General features: G+C 38.2%; 1 non-coding gene across 1 annotated transcript; it reads right to left on the bottom strand.

Moving 5' to 3' along the window:
* Positions 1-15,439: 15,439 nt before the first annotated feature.
* Positions 15,440-15,546, bottom strand: LOC142165195 (small nucleolar RNA R71). Its single transcript, XR_012696114.1, has one exon. It is a non-coding gene; the product is annotated as a small nucleolar RNA R71 (small nucleolar RNA).
* Positions 15,547-19,494: the final 3,948 nt, after the last annotated feature.

Here is a 19,494-nt window from a genome sequence, read left to right as displayed (position 1 = left end):
AATGGCACACCTCGATTTCTAAGGATTAAAATTAATTAAATGAGAGCCATGAGTTTTGAGATTTTATTTGGGATGGCGCGCCTCGATTATTCTAAAAGGAATGTATTCAATTTAAAGTAAACTACAAATATTCATGATCATGTTTCTTCCTAAAACTACTTTGAGATTATTGCAAGGTCATGATTTATGAATATGGAGTTATTATTGAAGAAATATATGATTTGAGTTATTATGGAAATAATCACCCATGTCGGTATCAAATTTGCTATTGACTTAACATCCTTTAATTTTGATCCAAGCTATTACATCATTCTCTCTCCATTTTGAATACATTTTCCTATCTTTCCCTATGAACTACAATCTCATTGAAGAAACTCATTCTGTCTTTCACGAATTCTATTTCTTGATGCTCTTCCTTCATTTTTTTTGTTCATATCTTTCAAGTTGGTAGATAACCAAAATATAATATACAAATCAAAAGGAAATACGATGAAAGAAAAATAATGGAAACATTGGTTAAGAAAAGAATGAACCTTTTATAGATGAAGATCTTATTCAATACATATGGAGCAAACAACCATCAAATTTAATGTGCAAATGAACTACAATCAGAGGCAACGAGCGGAAACCTTTCGAACCGAACTCGACTTCGACCTCTTCGGGCTAGTATTTTGGGCTATCTTTTAAATTGAGTTTGAAGCTTTTGGATTTGATTTTTGGTGTGATTTAGCTCCTGTTTTTGAGGTATTTTTTTTAAACAAGGTAATGAATGGCTATATACTTTTTTTTTGTTGAAAGAAATAGGTAGAAAGAATAAAACTAGTAGAAATTCTCTTTAGCATAGAAGAAGAAAATTTGTTTTCTCTCAATATTCTTCCCTCTTCTCTTCTCTTCTTTTCTTCATATATTTCTCTTCTATTTATAGGAGAATTTTCAAAAAAGTCCAGATTTTTTTTAATTTTTTAATTTAAAAGAAATCCCACTTACATTTTGCTTTTCTTTTTTTTATAAAAAGAATTACCACCTTTCTTTACTTTTATTTTTTAAATTTCAACTTTAATTACTTTTATCTTATTTAAAATCTCACTTTTTTTACCTTTTTAAAAGAGAATTCCACTTATTTTACTTTTCTTAAAAAAACAATCCACTTTCTTTTACTTTTCTTTAAAAAATTCTACTTTATTTTAATTTAATTTTTTTTTAAATTTTCAACTACCTTTATATTATTTTTTAATTCCAACTTTCTTTTACTTTTTATTTTTAAAAATTTCCACAAAACTTTACTTTTATTTTTTTTTAATTTTTCACTTTCTTTTACTTTTTTAAAATAGAATTCCACCTACTTTTACTTTTTTTTTTAATTCCATGCTTCCCTTTTTCTTATTTTTTTAAATCTCTCCCGAAAATTTTAAAAAAAAATTTATATTTTTCGGATTTTTTTATTTTTATTTAAAAATAAGAATAAAAATAAAATAATATTAATAGTAATAATTCACCTTCTAAAATTTTGTATTTTTAACCTATAATAAAAAGTATAACAATGCTAAAAATTTGTATGTTAAAACCCCCTAAAATATTTACATAGAAGAAGTGACAAAAAAAATTAAATATTGTCAAAACTTAGGTGCTCACAGGTGTATCATCTAAATCCGGTTGGGTTTCATCTTCATCCTCATTTTCCTCATCATTTTCAAAGATAATTTGATTAGGATAAAGAGCATTCATAGTTTCATCATCTAAATTTTCACCTGGTGCAACATTATGGCAAAATTGACTATCGGAAAATTGAAAACAGGGGTTATCACTATCAAGAATAATAGGAGCAGCAGGACGTCTACCAGGTCTGGGTCGGGGAGCCGGGGGAAGGGTAGTAGGTTGGCCACTACTTTCACCAGTTTTAGCTTTTCCCTTACCACCAAACATTTTTATCAAAAATATCATATTAATTACAATTATGCAAACTAAAACACACAAAAATATATTCTTAAAACTTAAGAGTTGAAACGAGTTTACCGAATTGCCGAACATCTTCTTGAAAATTGAAAATCGTTTAAGACTTGAATACTTCAATTCACCAACTTCACAATTTTTCACGAAATTTCAACAATAAAATAAGCAATTATAGTAGAGAGATTGAGAGAGATTGATGAATTGGTGAGTAAAAATGAAAGAATGAAGGGGTATTTATAATTGAGAATTGGGAAAAAGTGTAATTATATAAAGTTTGGGGTTAAAATAAAGTTTGGGGGCCAAATGACTATTTTTGAAAGTTCCAAACAGTCAAAATTGCAGCCCAACGGCTACTTTTTTAATTTTTAACCGTTGCTATTTTAAAAATATTTTTTTAAAGTAGCCGTTAGAGGCTCGTTAGGCCCGGTAAGATCGGCCCAGGCCCGCCGGCTGGTCCCAGGCTTAGCGGTCCCGTGCTCGTGGGCTATTTTATGTGACCCGGCCCGCCTCGGGCTTTTTGCACCATTAAGGACCGGCACACCAGGCCCGACCCGCCAGACCCGTTTAGCCCGTTAGGACCGCGGGCCCGGTCTGGTCTCGGTCCCAGCCCGGCCCACCATACAACATTAAGTTTTGATCGAGTTCAGTGTCTGGATGAAATTTTGTGGAGTATAGGAACCGGGATGTTAAATTGAAATAAGTATAAAGTATCTCCTAGGCTATTCTTCTTGATTCTATAATCTCCGAATGCAAGTTGCTTATCCAAAGGATGGGCAGAACAATGGTGAAGCACAACTACAGGTAACAGAATAGAGTAGATGATCTACTAACTAAGGAAGGAGCCATGATTTTTTTTTGGAAGACGACTATGTTGTCAGTTCCTCCAGTGTTTGCAAATGAAGTATTTTGGGCAGACATCTAGGAACTACTTTTCCTAAAACCATTGCGGAATGTAATAGTGATAGCATGGATACTATACCACAATTTCAGATTCTACATGGGATACAAATTCTCCCTATGATGTACCTATTTTATCCGTTTAGCTTGTCAATATAATCAATCCCTTTAACAAAAAAAAAATCAATTTTCTGAATATTTTTTGACTTTTTTCATGGACAACTTTTAATAAATAGCGACTTTTTTCACTTACCATATTTTTCAATCTTTTTCACAAAGTTCAAATAGCGACCAAGTATACCATCCAAATTCAAATCTTGAAATCAGCCCTGCTATTAACTCTAAAAAGTACGAGCTGCTCCCCTTCTTTAATCTCAAGACCTGGTTCAATTATTGAGGGAAAAATGACATGGTAGACACCGTTTAAATTGAACTGGTAATTTTTTAGCCTTACATTAAGTCTGGCAAAGGCAGTTTCAAAACAATTAACATTATATACCCAAATTCTAAAAATCCTAGTTCCTTATTTATTCTCTCTTCCCGTAACCCCTTTTTACTTATCTTTTTCGTTTCCCTCCGATATCTCCTCTTTGATCTCTCATCTGATTTCAACACGGACAAGGAACAACAACCCAAGAACCATCACCATCCTCACTTCTTCTCTCCAAACGAGTTTTTTCCACATTCAGACATGAAAAATCTCCATCAATTTTCTGTGGCTAGCTTCGTTATGTCTAACCAGTAAAGCAACTTCCACTTGCTTCTCTACCACTGGTCACGATCCACTGGCGCAACCATGTTCCGAGACATTTCCTCTTCTTCTTTTCTTTTATCAAGGATTTTAGTTTTTGTTCTTCTATCGAGGATTTTAGTTTTTTTCTTCTCTTTTTTTATTTATTATAATATATTTTCTATTAATGATGAAATGATTGGTGGCTATGCTATTTTTGTGGTGGTGATGTGGCATGATATGTACAAATAGAAAATATGGGTGTTTGAGGTGGTGATGCGGCATGATATGTAAAAATAGAAAATATTTGTGTTTGAGGTGGTGTACATCTACATATATCACCATGTGTACCTGTATATATATTATGTTGTATATCATCATATATATTTTTAGATATTTGATATACATGATATACATTATTAGAGATTTGTTAGCTTGTGGACCATTTTTATATACACAAAAAAATAAAGTTGTAACATATATTTTGATATACACTTTATTACTATATTATACACTATGATATACAGACAATACAAGTATTTATATGTTATACGCTTGGATATACAAGAGATAAACATAAAATATACACTATTATATACATGAGGATAAATCCATCTTTGATGAAGATTTCTTTCCCATCTTCTACCAACTTTCATCTTGAAAAAAGTTTCTTATAAATTAAAAGATCCAATGCATATTAAAACTCAAAAAGAACAATGAAGATGAAATCTAACGGTATGATTAACGTAGGAGTAAAATAAGATAGAAATTTGGAATAGATTGAAAGAATCGGGAAAAGATTTAAGTACAAAGAAGGTGGGGGTGGGGTGGGGGGGGGGGGGGGGAATGTGTGCCTTCATAAGCTATATTTTGGGGCAAAATAACTTAGGCTACAAAATGCCAAATAACTATATTAAAAATTTAGAGTTAAACTAAAGGGTGCCAATATCTATAAGTATAGCCTTTTTTTTGTCAATTATTTGGATGCGTCGCCACCAAGTGCCAAATTTCCTTTATTGAGCTCACCTTTATTTTCCGTTGGCAAACGTGATATTGTAAAATTTTGCCAAAAGTTCTAGTGAAAAATTAAACAATTTTGTTGGATTTGGGTAGATTTGTATTTCATCAACTCAAATGGGCACAAGCAGCCTAATCTCTTTAGTTTCAATTTTGAGAAATATATATGTCTGAGCACTTTCTCAAAAATATTTAAGAAAATATTAGTATTCTTGTAACGACCCGGCCGGTTATTTTTTGTATTGTAATCATGTTCCCCTATTTATTATTTCTTCTATGTTTATCTGTGGTTATGTGACTTGTCGGGGTGGTTGGATTAGTTTCGGGAAGGTCTTGGAGTGAATTGGAACACTTAGTCCCAAGGTTGAAGGCTTAAGTTGAAAGAGTTGAACGGAGTTTGACTTTTGTGTAGACGACTCCGGAATAGTATTTTAATGGTTCCAATAGCTTCATATGGCAAATTTGGACTTAGGTGTATATTCAGATGTTGATTTGGAGGTCCGTAGGTTGATTTGCTACTTTTTGGCGAAAGTTGAAAAGTTGAAGGTTTGAAAGGTTGAGAGGTTTGACCGGGAGTTGACTTTATTGATACCGGATTCGGATTTTGATTTTGGAAGTTGGAATAGGTCCGTTGTATCATTTGGGACTTGCATACAAAATTTGAGGTTATTCGGAGTTGATTTGATATGGTTCGGCATGAGTTTTGGAAGTTGAAAGTTAATTAGTTCATTAGACTTGAATTGCAATGTGATTCATGGTTTTGGTGTTTGATGCGATTCGTGGATCGAGGTAAGTATTTTTTACTCGGATTTATCCATTATTCATGATTCCATCTTTATTTATATCATCTAACTAGTGATTAGAATTGGAGAAATTGGAAATTTTAGTAAAAGCTTTACAAAAATGTAAATTGAGGATTTGAAGGTCGATTTGAAGTCGGAATTGGATGAAATTGGTATGGTTGGACTCGTAATCGAATGGGTTTCAGAATTTTTAAGTTTGGTCATGTTCCGAGGTGCGGGCCCAGGTTGACTTTTTGATTTTGATTAAAGATCTTAGCTTTATCATTTGGATTTGACTTTTATTGATGGTATTGCGTTATTTTTGCTAGATTCGAGCCGTTCAAAGATCGATATGTGCGGGAAGGGCTTGTTAGAGAAGTGATTTGGCTTGCTTGAGGTAAGTATCTTACTTAAACTTGGTTGAGGCACTAGTTACCTGAGTTATTTGCGATAGCTACGTGCTATGGGTGCGCATATGTATGGGGTTTGAGCCCATGTGCAAGCCAAAAAATTTATCTATGCTTGGGGTAGTTCTTAGGCTATGATATATCTTGAATTGACTGTTAAGCTTTAAGCTGCGCTGTTTCTCATATTTGTAACCTTGTTGTGAACTATTTGACCCATGTTTGAGGTTACATAGAGGCTAATTCCCTGAATGAACTTGATAATTGCTATTTCTGTGATGAAATTGTCAATTTGAGCTATGATAACATACTTTACACATGCCTACACTTTAGCATATCATTATCCTAGTGCAGGAGCATGAAATCTGATATTCATTCACCACATACATGTCCTCTTGTATATTTTCTTCTGTGTGATATGATTTGGACTAGATGCCTGTGACCATACCGGGTATGTTATTATGTATGTAACCACGTTGGACGGATTGTGATGATGTAATTTGCCGAGTTGCGGAGTGAAATGAGACACATAGTCCCTAAGTTGGAGCCTAAAGTTGATAGAGTTGACCGTAGTTTGACTTTTATGTAAACGACTCCAGAATAGAGTTTTGACATTTTTAATAGCTCCTCATGGTGATAATAGACTTAGGAGCATGTCTGGATGTTGATTTGGAGGTCCATAGGTTGTTACGACATGAATTGGCGAAAGTTTGAAAGTTGAAGGTTTGGAATGTTGCAAAGTTTGATAGGGAGTTAACTTTATTGATATTGGGGCCAGATTTCGATTTCAGAAGTTGTAACAGGTCTGTCATGTCATTTATGACTTGTGTGCAAAGTTTGAAGTCAATCGGAGTTATTTTGGTATAAATCGACATTAGTTTCGGAATTCGGAGTTTATAGTTTTAATAGGCTTGAATTGGGTTGCGATTCGTAGAATCGATATTGTTTGATGTGATTTTTGCCCTAGAGTAGGTTCATTAGGTTATTTGGAACTTGTTGGTATATTCGGATGAGGTCCCGTGGGCCCCGGGTGTTATTCGGAGTGAATCCGGAACCAACTGGACTTAGTCTTTATTGCTAAAGTTGCTGGTTTTCTACTTATCTAGTTTCCTTCTACGCGTTCGCGAAGGTTTTCGTGCGATCGCGTAAAATCTTAAGGAGTTGCTAGAATTAATCGTGAAGCTTGCCGAGTTTGTTGATCGCAAACACGTAAGGCACATCACGCTCGTGTATCAAGAATGGCGAGACTGGGGCTAAGGCAGGTTTGTGCTACGCGTACGCATGACCTGGGACGCGCTCGCGTAGGGGAGGAAGCTTGCTCATCATGTTCGCGACTGGTTTTACGCGATCGCGAAGTGTATTTTATCGAGCTGGGGAGAATTGTGTTACGCGATTGAGAGTCTGTGTCCGTGATCGCGATAGAGGGCAACTGGGTAGTAGAATTTAAGTTTCAAAACGTGGGTTTCCTCTCATTTTTCATAATTTGGACCTAGAGCTCGGTGTGAGACAATATTTCGAGGGTTTTTCAAGGAAATCGTTAGGGTAAGTGATTCAAACCCGGATTGGACTATATTTTATGAATCTATTGTTATTTTCATCATATAATTAGTGATTTGAGTTGTAAATTTGTGAAAACTTCCTAGACTAAATTTTGGGGTTTTGAAAGGCGATTTGAGGTCGAATTTGAGTAATTCTTGAATGGTTGGACTCGTTATCTAATGGGTGTTAGAATTTGTAATTTTGGTCGGGTTCCGAGACGTGGGGTCAGGTTGACTTTTTGGGTTGACTTTTTATTTCTTTGCTAAGATCGTAACTTTATTGTTCGAATTAGGTTCCTATAGTTTATATTAATGGTATGAAGTTGTTTTGGCTAGATTCGATCCATTCGGAGTTGGACAATCGAGAGAAAGGCCTATTAGTGAATTGAGTTTGCGTGTTTTGAGGTAAGTGTCTTGTCTAACTTTGTGTGGGGGAATTACCCCTAGGATTGGTGTTGTTTTGTGATAATTATGGTGTGTGGAAGCCGTGTACGCAAGGTGTTGAGTGTCTACACGGGCTAAATATAGAAATTTACCGGTTTTAACTATGTAGATTCCTTTCATGTCGTAATTGAGTTATTTTATCATGTTGTATTCATCATCATTAGTCTATTTTCACATGTTCTACTTGTCTTATCTCTTATTTGCTAATTTCTCTACATGTTTAGACGAAATTTTTGCTTCCTTTATTCCGTATTAATTATTTATTCGTTGAATTCTTTGCATAAAGTTATTATTCTTGGAATATCTTGTTGTTGCAATTGGTATTGATTTATAAGCACCGTGATTCACATTGAGGTAAAGTGTTAAGGTGTGAAATACTATTCTCGTTGAGTTATTCACTTTCGGTTGTTATTGTTAATACTCTTGTGCACATTGTTGTTGAGCCATGAGCTACTTGTTGTGAAAATACTATTGTTGTTAGTTTCTTAGCAAGTTGTGATATTGGGCACTTGATGTGAGATTTGTGATACATTGTAATATTGATACTCATGCGGTGGTATAAGGTTTTTGGGTTGAAACGCATGCGGTGTGATAAGGTGGGCTTGATACTCGTGTTACTAGTAGGGGATCTACTTGAGGCTACACAGTGTGATAAGGTGGGCTAAAACGCAGGATACTATTTCGGGAAAAATGATCTTCAAAACTAAATGCAAGGCTTCCACGAAGATATAAGAAAAGATTGTGGATTATTTTTTGTGATTTGAGACTACAAGGCGGTACCTCGGTAGTGATTCTTGTTGGTACTTTTATATTACTTCACTTGTATGTGGTTGTTTTGTTTTCTTGACTTAACATTTCTTGATTTCTTCTGTGATGCATTATCTGCCTTGATTCTATATAGTTAATTTTGGCTTATTCCTTACTTGTTTCATTTCCGTTGTTATTATTATTGCACTGTTAAATTATTCGTCCTGTTTCTTATTTATTACAATAGGGGCTTGACCTAACCTCATCACTACTCTACCGAGGTTAGGCTTGGCACTAACTAGTTACCGTTATGGTGTACTCATGCTATACTTCTGCACATCTTTTTGTGCAGATCCAGGTGCCTCCTACCCATCCAAGCACTAGCGAGAGCTCAACTTCGGAGACTTCAAGGTATACTTGCCAGCATCTGCAGGCCTCGGAGTCCCCCTCTACCTAGACTATTCTATTTCCTTATCCTTTTATAGACACTGATGTATAGGGATATTCAGTACTACTCTACAGAGGTTAGGCTTGACATTTACTGGTTACCGTTGTGGTGTATCATGCTACGCTTATGCACATATTTTTGTGCAGATCCAGGTAACTCCTACCCATCCAAGCACTAGCAAGAGCTCAACTTTGGAGACTTCAAGGTATACCTGCCGGCGTCTGCAGGCCTCGGAGTCCCCCTCTACCTAGACTATTCTATTTCCTTATCCTTTTATAGACACTAATGTATAGGGATATTTAGTACTACTATATAGATCTTGTGACTTGTATTCGTCGGGTTTTTGGGAGTTGTTATGTTGAATTGCGGTGTTTACCTCATATTATACTGAGTTATTGAGACTTTAATCATTATTTCAGTTATTTTTTGCATGAATGTTAGGCTTACCTAGTCTTAGAGACTAGGTGCCATCACGACATCCTACGGAGGGAAATTGAGATCATGATAAGTTGGTATCAGAGCTCTAGGTTCATAGGTGTTATGAGTCACAAGCAGGTTTAGTAGAGTTTTGCGGATCGGTACGAAGACGTTTGCAATCTTTGGGAGGTTATGGAACTGTTAGGAAAAGTCTTCTCTGATTCCTTATCGTGCGAATTTGTTGACTTCGGAATTCTAAATATCTTCTTTGTATTCTTTCATAGATGGTGAGGACACGCATAGTTGGATCTGATGATCAGACACCTGCGCCCCTGCAAGAGCTACGAGAGGCCGTGGCCGAGGGGGGGGACAAAGGCCGAAGACGGCCACATGGTGTAGCTAGAGCACCTGCCCGAGCTGCTACAGAGGAGCCCTTAGTAGCTCTAGCTGGAGGGCAGGCACCTGAGACTCCTGTTACTACCCCTACACTTCAAGAGACTCTTACCTAGTTTTTGAGCATGTTTGGCACTCTAACTCAGGCGGGGTTTATTCCACTTGCTCCTGCCACATCTCAGGTGGGGGGAGCACAGACTCCTACAGCCCGTATCCCATAGCGTTGGGTCCAGGTTGACTAGTAACCATAGGTCATACTAGTGCAGCCGGTTGTTCTAGTTCATCCCAAGGTTAGGACAATAGTATCTGGGGAGGAGCAGATCAGGCTCGAAAGGTACAAGAAGTACCACCCTCCTACTTTCAGCGGCTTAGCTTCAGAGGATGCACATGGTTTTCTTGAGGAGTGCCACCATATCCTCCATACTATGGGTATTGTGGAGTCGAGTGACTTTGCTTTCACAACGTTCCAACTTAAGGGAGCGACTTATCAGTAGTGGTGAGCGTATGAGTTGGGTAGCCCAGCTGAGGCATCTTCACTTACTTGGGCTCAGTTCTCAGAGATGTTCATGAGGGATTTTGTTCCTTAGAGCCTTTTTGATGCATGGTGCAGAGTTTGAACAGTTGCGCTAGGGAGCTATGACCATATTGGAGTATGCTAGTCCGGTTCAGCGAGTTGTCCATACATGCACCTATATTAGTTTCCACTATTAGAAAGCGAGTTCGTCGATTTGGGGCTGCTCTACCCTGGTATTAGATTTAGCATGGTCGAGAGTTGGAGACTGATACCCCACACTAGTAGGTAGTGGAGATCGGTAGGAGATTGGCGGGTATGTGGAGTCGAGAGAGAGAGAGAGAGAAAGTAGAGGGGGCCACGAGATTTTGGAACATATAGTGGTGCCCGTGCCCCAGTTGTAGCCCGTCATGGTAGAGGCTATGTAAGTCATCTTATTCATTTAGCACTCCCAGCTTCCAGTGGTGTTTCGGCCACTCCCAGGTCTGAGGTCGCCCATTATGCACCACCACTGTCTAGTGCACCTCCTGTACTGGGTTCTTTCAGCTATCAGTCCATCTGACTAGGCCCGGGCCAGTTCCAGTAGCCACGTCCTCCAAGAGCTTGTTTTGAGTTTGGTGACACTCGTCATATGGTGAGGGATTATCCCAGACTTAGGAGGGGTGCACCTTTATAGAATACTCAGGCTCCACGTATTCCATAGGCCCCCAGACTTCTCAGGCCGTGGTTACCGCACCAGTCCTGCACAGCCAGCTAGAGGTGGAGATTGGGCAGATAGATGTTGCCCTAGAGAGGGAGGCAAGGCCAGATTTTATGCTCTTCCAACTAGGACGGAGGAGGTTGTATCCGACTTAGTTATCACATATATTGTTCCGGTTGGTCATAGAGATTCATCAATCTTATTTGATCTAGGCTCTACTTATTCCTATGTATCAACTTACTTTGCTCCATATTTAGGTATATCCCATGATTCTTTGAGTTCTCCTGTCTATGTGCCCACGCTTGTGGGAGATTCCATTATTGTTAACTGTGTGTATCAGTCATGTTTAGTTGTTCTTGGTGGTTTTGATACAAAATATGATCTGTTATTGCTTAGTATAGTAAATTTTGATGTTATTTTGGGCATGGATTGGTTGTCGCCCCATCATGTTATTCTTGATTGTCACTCCAAGACGGTGTACTTTGGAATATGTTCCTAGCAGGGTGGTGTCTGTCCTTAAGGCACACAGTGGATGGTTAGGAAGGGGTGTGAGGCATATCTAGCCTTTGTGAGAGATGTCAGTATTGATACTCCTACCGTTGAGTAAGTTCCGGAAGTGAGGGATTATCTAGATGCATTTCCAACGGATCTTCTCGGCATGCCGCCTGATAGGGATATCGATTTTGGTATTGATTTATTGTCAGACACTCAGCCCATTTTTATTCCACCATATCATATGGCCCAACAGAGTTGAAGGAGTTAAAGGAGCAGTTGCAAGAGTTGCTTAATAAGGGCTTCATTCGGCCTAGTGTGTCACCTTGGGGGTGCTCCGGTCTTGTTTGTAATGAAGAAGGATGGCTCGATGCGCATTTGTATTGATTATCGACAGCTGAACAAGGTTACAGTGAAGAGAAGGTATCCATTGCCACGTATTGATGAACTTATTTGATTAGCTACAGGGTGCCAAAGTGTTCTCAAAGATTGATTTGCGGTCAGTCTATTATATTCTGAAGACTGCCTTCAAGACTCGGTATGGTCATTACGAGTTCCTTGTGATGTCATTTGGGCTGACGAATGCCCCAACAACATTCATGCACTTGACAGTGTATTCCAACCCTATCTTAACTCATTCGTCATTGTGTTTATGAACGACATCTTGATGTAGTCCCAGAGTTGGGAGGATTATGAGCAGCACCTGAGGACTATGCTTCAGATCTTGGGAGGAAAGAAGTTGTATGCAAAATTTTCATAGTGTGAATTCTGGCTTGTTTCAATGGCGCTTTTGGGTCATGTAGTGTTGAGTGGGGGGATCAAGGTAGATCCAAAGAAGATTGAAACAGTGCAAAGTTGGCCTAAACCTTGTTTAGCTACTAAGATCCGGATTCTTCTTGGTTTAGTAGGGTATTACCGTTGTTTCATAGAGGGTTTCTCATCTTTTGCTGTTCTTATGACCAGATTGACCCAGAAGAGTGCTCCATTCAAATGGACCGAGGAGTGTGAGGAGAGATTTCAAAAGCTCAAGACTACTTTGACTACAACCCCAATGTTGGTGTTGCCTACAAGTTCGGGGTCGTACACAATGTTCTGTGATGCGCCGCATGTTGGCCTCGACGCGGTGTTGATGCAAGACTGTGGGGTGATTGCCTACGTGTCCAGACAACTGAAGGTACATGAGAAGAATTATCCTGCCCAACCTTGAGTTAGCAGCTGTTGTTCTTTCCCTGAAGATTTGGCAACACTATTTATACGGTGTCCCTTGTGAGGTCTATACCGACCACCAAAGTCTACAACATCTGTTCAAATAAAAGGATCTTAACTTGCGGTGGCGTAGATGGTTAGAGTTGATTAAGGACTATGATATCACCATTCCATATTATCCCAGGAAGGCCAATGTGGTGGCCGATGCCTTGAGTCGAAAGGCAAAGATCTTGGGCAGTCTAGCATATCTACCGACGGCAGAGAGGCCATTAGCATTGGATGTTCAGACCTTGGCCAACCAGTTTTTTATATTGGATGTTTCGGAGCCGAATCGAGTTTTAGCTTATATGGTCTCTCAGTCTTCCCTATATGATTGTATTTTAGAGCGTCAGTATGACTACCCCTATTTGCTTGTCCTCAAGGACACAGTTCAACACGACGATGCCAAGGAGGTCACTATTGGAGATGACGGTGTGTTTCGGATGTAGAGAAGTCTATGTGTACTCAGTGTAGATGGTTTGCATAAATTGATTCTTCAGGAGGTGATAATAGGCTATAATTACGTATTTTAGTCGCTTATTGCACTCTAATTTACTGCACTTTACTTGTGTTGAACTTTAATTGATAGTGTTTTGCACTTATTGTGTGTTTTATGCCTTTTAGGAGTGATACCAAGCTATGTAGATGTTGTGGAGCTAATTCGAGCTATTTGGATCTTTGAAGTCTGAGTAAATGCCCAAAGGATTAAGCCAGGATCGTGTTTGGCGGTTGAGGACCAAGTCTGGACGTCAAAACGCAAGATTTGAGCTGTACTCTAAGACATTTGCACTAGTGCGATGTAGGGTGGCGATAGTGCGATGCAACAGCGTATTTTTTTTGCCTGTTGAATTGTTGAGCTTCCTGAAGATCTCCACTAGTGCGTGGCATGGCGCGTTGCCCCATGCGGCGCGCCTGTGCAAATATTTATAGAGTAATTTTCAATTCGGCTAGGAAAAGGGTAATTTCGTCTAGGCCCGACCATACTTGGTATAAATACATGGAAAATGTTATTTTATGGACTTTTGACGCATATTCGACCTAAGAAGGCTAAGGAGGAGTTGGAAGAACACATGCACAAGGAATTCATCATTCATTCCTCACGCAAGACCCAAGTTTGGATCATTTTATGTTTTCCTATACTTTAAATATATTTGTGATGAATTGCTCCATATCTATAGAGTAGTTCCTTTTAAGGTTTGATGGATTTGGTCTATTGATATTTGTTTGTGGATTATAACTCAGTTTTATATATTGAAATGTTTTTGGATGATTTAATTGTTGCATCTATATTCACTTGTTCATGTAATCGAGAGAGGCATAACTTCTGATGTATTTGCATTATATTGTTGGTTGAGTTCATTAATTCTTCTTAGTAATCGAAAGAAGCTAGTTGAATCATCAATTAAACCTAGTTAGGAGGATAATCGAGAGAGGTTCTCCTAAAAACCAATCCACTATGCATTCTTGCATATCTTCACCGAGCTTAAATTGGTTCATCTCATAAGGTTGAGACTTAATCGAGAGAGGAGATTCCACTGAACATTTGAACTAATAATTGAGTGAATTCAAGAGGCTCACTTGAACATTAGAAGTGAATTATCTAGTTAGATCCCGAATAATTATTTTGCACCGATCATATCAACACCTATTTTCTCCCACTGATAACTTCCTTGATTATCTTTATTTTGATTGTCTTAGTCAATAGCTCAGGACTCTTAGTAATTTTAGTTGAAAATCATATACTTCTCAATTTTTGATTATCTCGGATAGCAATCAAGCTAGAAACTACGAGAATACTGTTTAAATCCAATCCCGTGGATACGATATTATACTATACTATATTTAACTAGCGAGCAAAATTTAAGTGTGTGTTTTTAGATCATCAAATTTTGGTGCCGTTGCCGGGGATTGACAATTAATAGTGTTTGAAATAGTTCTATTGCTAATTCAGGATTTTTTTTCTTTATTTTTTTCCCTTTTTATGTTTAGTGTTCATTAACTATGCGCATGTTACAGGTTAATATTGGTGCATGACTCGAGCTTCTGCGAAAGAAGTGCAACCATACGAGCCCGAGATAGAAAAATAACTACGGCAGCTAAGGTAGGAAAGAAATCTCACCGAGAAGCTAGAAAAGGTTGGGCAATCCTCAAGAAAATAAGCTATGGTTGGAGTCAATGATGATAATGTAAATTTGGCTGCAAAAGAGGTAGCCCAACAACGAGAAAAAGCTGCACGAGATGTTGAGGAAGCAGCTATTTGAGGTGCACAGATTATCTATAAAGAATAGAGGGGTCGGAGAATTGCTCAAAATCAACCCTTGGCTGCAGACCGGTTCGGAAATATAGCTCCCAGGGCTAGGAAACCACTTGGTGATTATGCTAGATCGGTCTACAATCAAGGTTTATCAAGTGTTAGACCACCTCTAATAGCAGCAAACAATTTCGAGTTAAAGCAAGGGTTGCTTCAAACCCTTCAAAATTGCTATCTTTAGAGGGAAGCCAAATGAAAATCCAAACACACATCTAATGGACTTCAAGGAAATTATGAACACCTTTCAATACAATGGGGTGTCACAAGATGCAGTGTACTTAAGGGCATTCCCCTTTTCACTTAAAGATGATGTGAAGGAGTGGCTTCGAAGTTTTCCTAGTGGCTCGATTAGAACCTAGGAGGAGATGACCAGAAAATTCCTTGATAAATATTTCTCCTCAGCTAAGATGGGCAAGATTAAAATAGAAATCCATGACTTCTGCCAGAAAGAGACTGAAACTATTTTTGAAGCATGGGGGAGGTTTAAGGAGATAGTTAGAAAGTGTCAACATAGCGGAATTGAACTCTGGATGAAACTCCAAGACTTTTGGGAAGGATTGACACCCGCCTCGCGTAGAACATTGAGCAATATAGTTGGAGGCCCTTTGATGATGAAGACTCCAAAGGATATAGTTATAATTATTGATGAGTTATCTGAAGATGATAATCCGTGGTCCTTTGAGAGTGCTGAAAGAAGAAGATCAGCTGGTGTTCACCAAGTTGATGCTAATACATCTGTGTAGGTATGGCTTGATGCTATAGCTAAAGAAATACGAAAGCTGACCTTAGGCTCGATACAAAATGAGCCTCACACAGCTTGTGATATATGTGGAAGAGGGCACCCTACTCATGGGTGTCAAGCCTCAACTGAGGAAGTGAATGCTGTGAGAAATTAAAATTTTAATGCAATGGGTCAGATGCACCCTGATTTTTCCTGGAGTTCATCTAGGGTACTGCGAATGCATGACAACAAAATAACTCCAGACCTTAGGGACAAGGAGCTCCTGTCTTCCAAATCAGCAGAGGCAGCAACATCTGCCTCAACAGCCCATTCAATCTGGCATAGAAGATCTCATGAAGGCCTTCATTTTGAAAACTGATTAGAGGTTTGAAACTCATAGTGCATCTATACGGGAACGTGGAGTAGCTATCAAAGAACTGAGCACGGGTTTTCAGAACTTGGAAAGACAGGTTGGGCATCTAGCTACTCTATTGTCTATGAGGATTCCAGGAACTCTCCCTACTGCTACTGAAAGAAATCCCAAAGAAATAGTGAACGCTGTAACTTTGAGAAGTGGGCAAGTGTTGAAAGATCTCACCCCAATCCAAAAGGAGGTGAGACTTGAAAAAGAAAGTGGGGAGCAGCTGAAGAGTGATGTTAATAATAAGAAGAAAGGCCAGATGAAAACTGAGAAGAAGAAGAAGGAAGAAAATTCGGAGAAGGGAAGAACCTAAGGAGAGCAAGTATATGCCTGCTCTACCTTTCCCCCAAAAGCAAAGTAGAGAAAAGCTGGAAAAGCAGTTTGGGAGATTTTTGGATCTGCTAAAACGAGTTCATGTAAACTTACCATTAACAGAAGTACTCTCACAGATTCCTGTTTATGCCAAATTCTTGAAAGAGGTTCTTACGAAGAAGAGTAAGATAGAGGAAACATCTGTGATCAAGCTCACAGAGCATTGCAGCGCGATATTACAAAATAAACTCCCACAAAAGTGTAGAGATCAGGGAGTTTTACTATACCTTTTTCTATAGGAACTATTCATTTTAATAAATCCTTATGTGATTCTGGTGCCTCAATTAATTTAATGCCTCTATCTATCTACAGGAAATTAGAGAAGGAGATTGGAGAGATAAGGTCTGCACCCATATTTTTGTAGTTGGCAGACCAAACGACTATAATACCCTAGGGGATAGTGGAAGATGTGTTAGTTTGGGTGGATAAGTTCGTATTTCCTGTGGACTTTATAGTGGTGAATATGGAGGAAAACATGGAGGTCCCCCTCATCCTAGGAAAATCATTCTTAGCGACGGGTAGAGCTATATTAGATATACACGAGAGAAACTCATACTTAAAGTGGGTGAGGAGACTGTGACTTTTAAGATGAATGTACAAAAGGGGGCACAAGAGGACAAACCAGCTGCGAGTGTTGAGTGGAAAGTGAAGGGCTCGAAAGAGAAGGCTGCAATGAGCGAGAAAGATAAGTGTGGGGTATACCCCAAAAAGTCCGAGAAAAAGCTATCTGTGTGGATGTGTGCATTAGTTCAGAGGTGAGGAATGGAGCCCGACTTCGACTCGCACCCCGACTAGATGTTCAGTAAAGTTTCCTTTACCTTATGCTTTATAATTGTGTGTCATGGGGACATGCCACAACTTAAAGTGTCGGGTGGGGGATATTTGTATGTATATGTGTTTCTTTTTGCTTAGAAGTTAGTAGTTAAAGCTAGAAAAATTTGAAAAAAAAACATAAAAATTTTAAAATTTTCATTTTTTCCCGACGACGGATATCATCGACAGGTTTCTTGAGGGAGTAAAGTCGAAAGAAAAAGACATATTTTTTGGTAGGTAGTGTAACAAGTCACTCTTTGTTTTTCTTTGTACCGCGGTTCTTTTCCAAGGGTTTTATTTGAACCGGGGGTAGTTAGTTTTTATTTTTGTTAGGAGTAGGAAATCTTGTGCTGTGATTTGAAGTGAAAGCAATATCTCTTGAATTTATTATGCCTTGAGAATAGTTAGTGCTTTAGTTGTGACTCTTAGGCTCAGGTTTTGACTCTTGTATAAGTACCTTGAATTGTATGATCTTAACTTTGCTTAACTACGTTGACTAGAGTGTCTTTATAGTCCGATCCTGAGTGAGTTATGTGCCATGTGTGTGTGAGGTTTTGTATTGTTCTGTACATTGCATTTGATGTCTAGAACTTGCCCCGTGTGTTTGCAAAGTGAAATAGTAGTTTTATTCAGTCTTGGAAGTGATAGAGGTGTTTCTTTGTTGAGCCAGTTATATGCATTTACCCACCTAATTGTTATGTATCTTAGTTAACCCCTTTGAGCCTGTAATCCAGTTTTTTTGGTAACCACATTACAAGCCTTACCCTTTGTTTGAATTGACCATCTATTTGAACCTTTTACCTCTCGTGAGCACTTGAATGTTTTATAAACTTTGTAAAAGTTAAAGTGTGGGGTCTCGGCTTGGCTTTTGAGTGGAACTAATGAATAAGGAGAAAGGTGCACTGTTTTGAAAAAGTAAGAGCCATTTGAATTGAAAAAGAAAAGAAAAAATAATTGTATGATTTTTGAACAATATTCCTTGATAGTGGTAACTCTCGATGTATTTTCGCTTAAAGAAGTTGGGAGTTGACGTATATTAATTTGAAGGTGGAGTTATGGTTTGGCATAAGTGTGGGGTTTTGAACGTTTAATTATATGTATTAAAGTGATTAGGGAGGTGTAGTCACTCTTATATCTAAATGTATCCTACCCATCCACAAGCCTACATTACAACCAAACAAAGTCCTACTTGATCCTTGACTGAATGAGCTCGATTAGCAAAGTATTACACTAAGGGAAAGCCTATGGTACATCTTTTGTGGCATATGAATGTTGTTTCTAAGAGTGAGCGAATTCTTTCTATCTTAAGTTCTTAATTGTGCTCTAATTTTATTGCGTGTAGAACTACTCTCTGTTTTTGTGTGAGATCACTCTATTCATGAATGAAAGGGAATCTTTGACCTCTGTGTTAGAGTAAGTGAGTGGGTTATAAAAAATATGTGGTGCTTTTGAGTCAAATCTTGAGGCAAGGATGTTATGGTATTGTGCTTAATCTGTTTTAAATATTCTTGGTGTGATGAGTTAGTAGAGTTGTTTTAAAAAGGCCGTGTCTATGTGTAATGTAGTTTGATTGCTCAAGGACGAGCAATGGTTTAAGTGTGGGGTGTTGATGGTAGGCTATAATTACGTATTTTAGTCATTTATTGCATTCTAATTTACTGCACTTTACTTGTGTTGAGCTTTATTTGATAGTGTTTTGCACTTATTGTGTGTTTTATGTCTTGTAGGAGTGATTCCGAGCTATGTAGATGTTGTGGAGCTAATTCGAGCTATTTGAGCTTTAAAGTATGAGTAAACGTCCAAGGGATTAAGCCGGGATCGTGTTGGGAGGAGGGGGGGGTAGGGTCGAGGACCAAGTCTGGACGTCAAAACACAAGATTTGAGCCGTACTCTAAGAAATTTGCACTAGTGCGATGCATCAGTGTATTTTTGTTGCATGTTGAATTGTTGAGCTTCCTAAAGATCTCCACTAGTGCGTGGCATGGCACGTCGCCCCATGCGGCATGCCTGTGTATTTATTTTACAGAGTAGTTTTCCTATTTCGGCTAAGAAAGGGTGATTTTATCTAGGCCCGACCCTACTTGGTATAAATACTTGGAAAAATGTTATTTTATGGATTTTGACACATATTCAACCTAAGG

This window comes from Nicotiana tabacum, chromosome 1 (genome assembly GCF_000715075.1).
Source record: "Nicotiana tabacum cultivar K326 chromosome 1, ASM71507v2, whole genome shotgun sequence".
NCBI lineage: Eukaryota > Viridiplantae > Streptophyta > Magnoliopsida > Solanales > Solanaceae > Nicotiana > Nicotiana tabacum.
The sequence above is the reverse complement of the archived record's forward strand: the minus strand, read 5'-3'. Positions and strand labels throughout refer to the sequence as shown.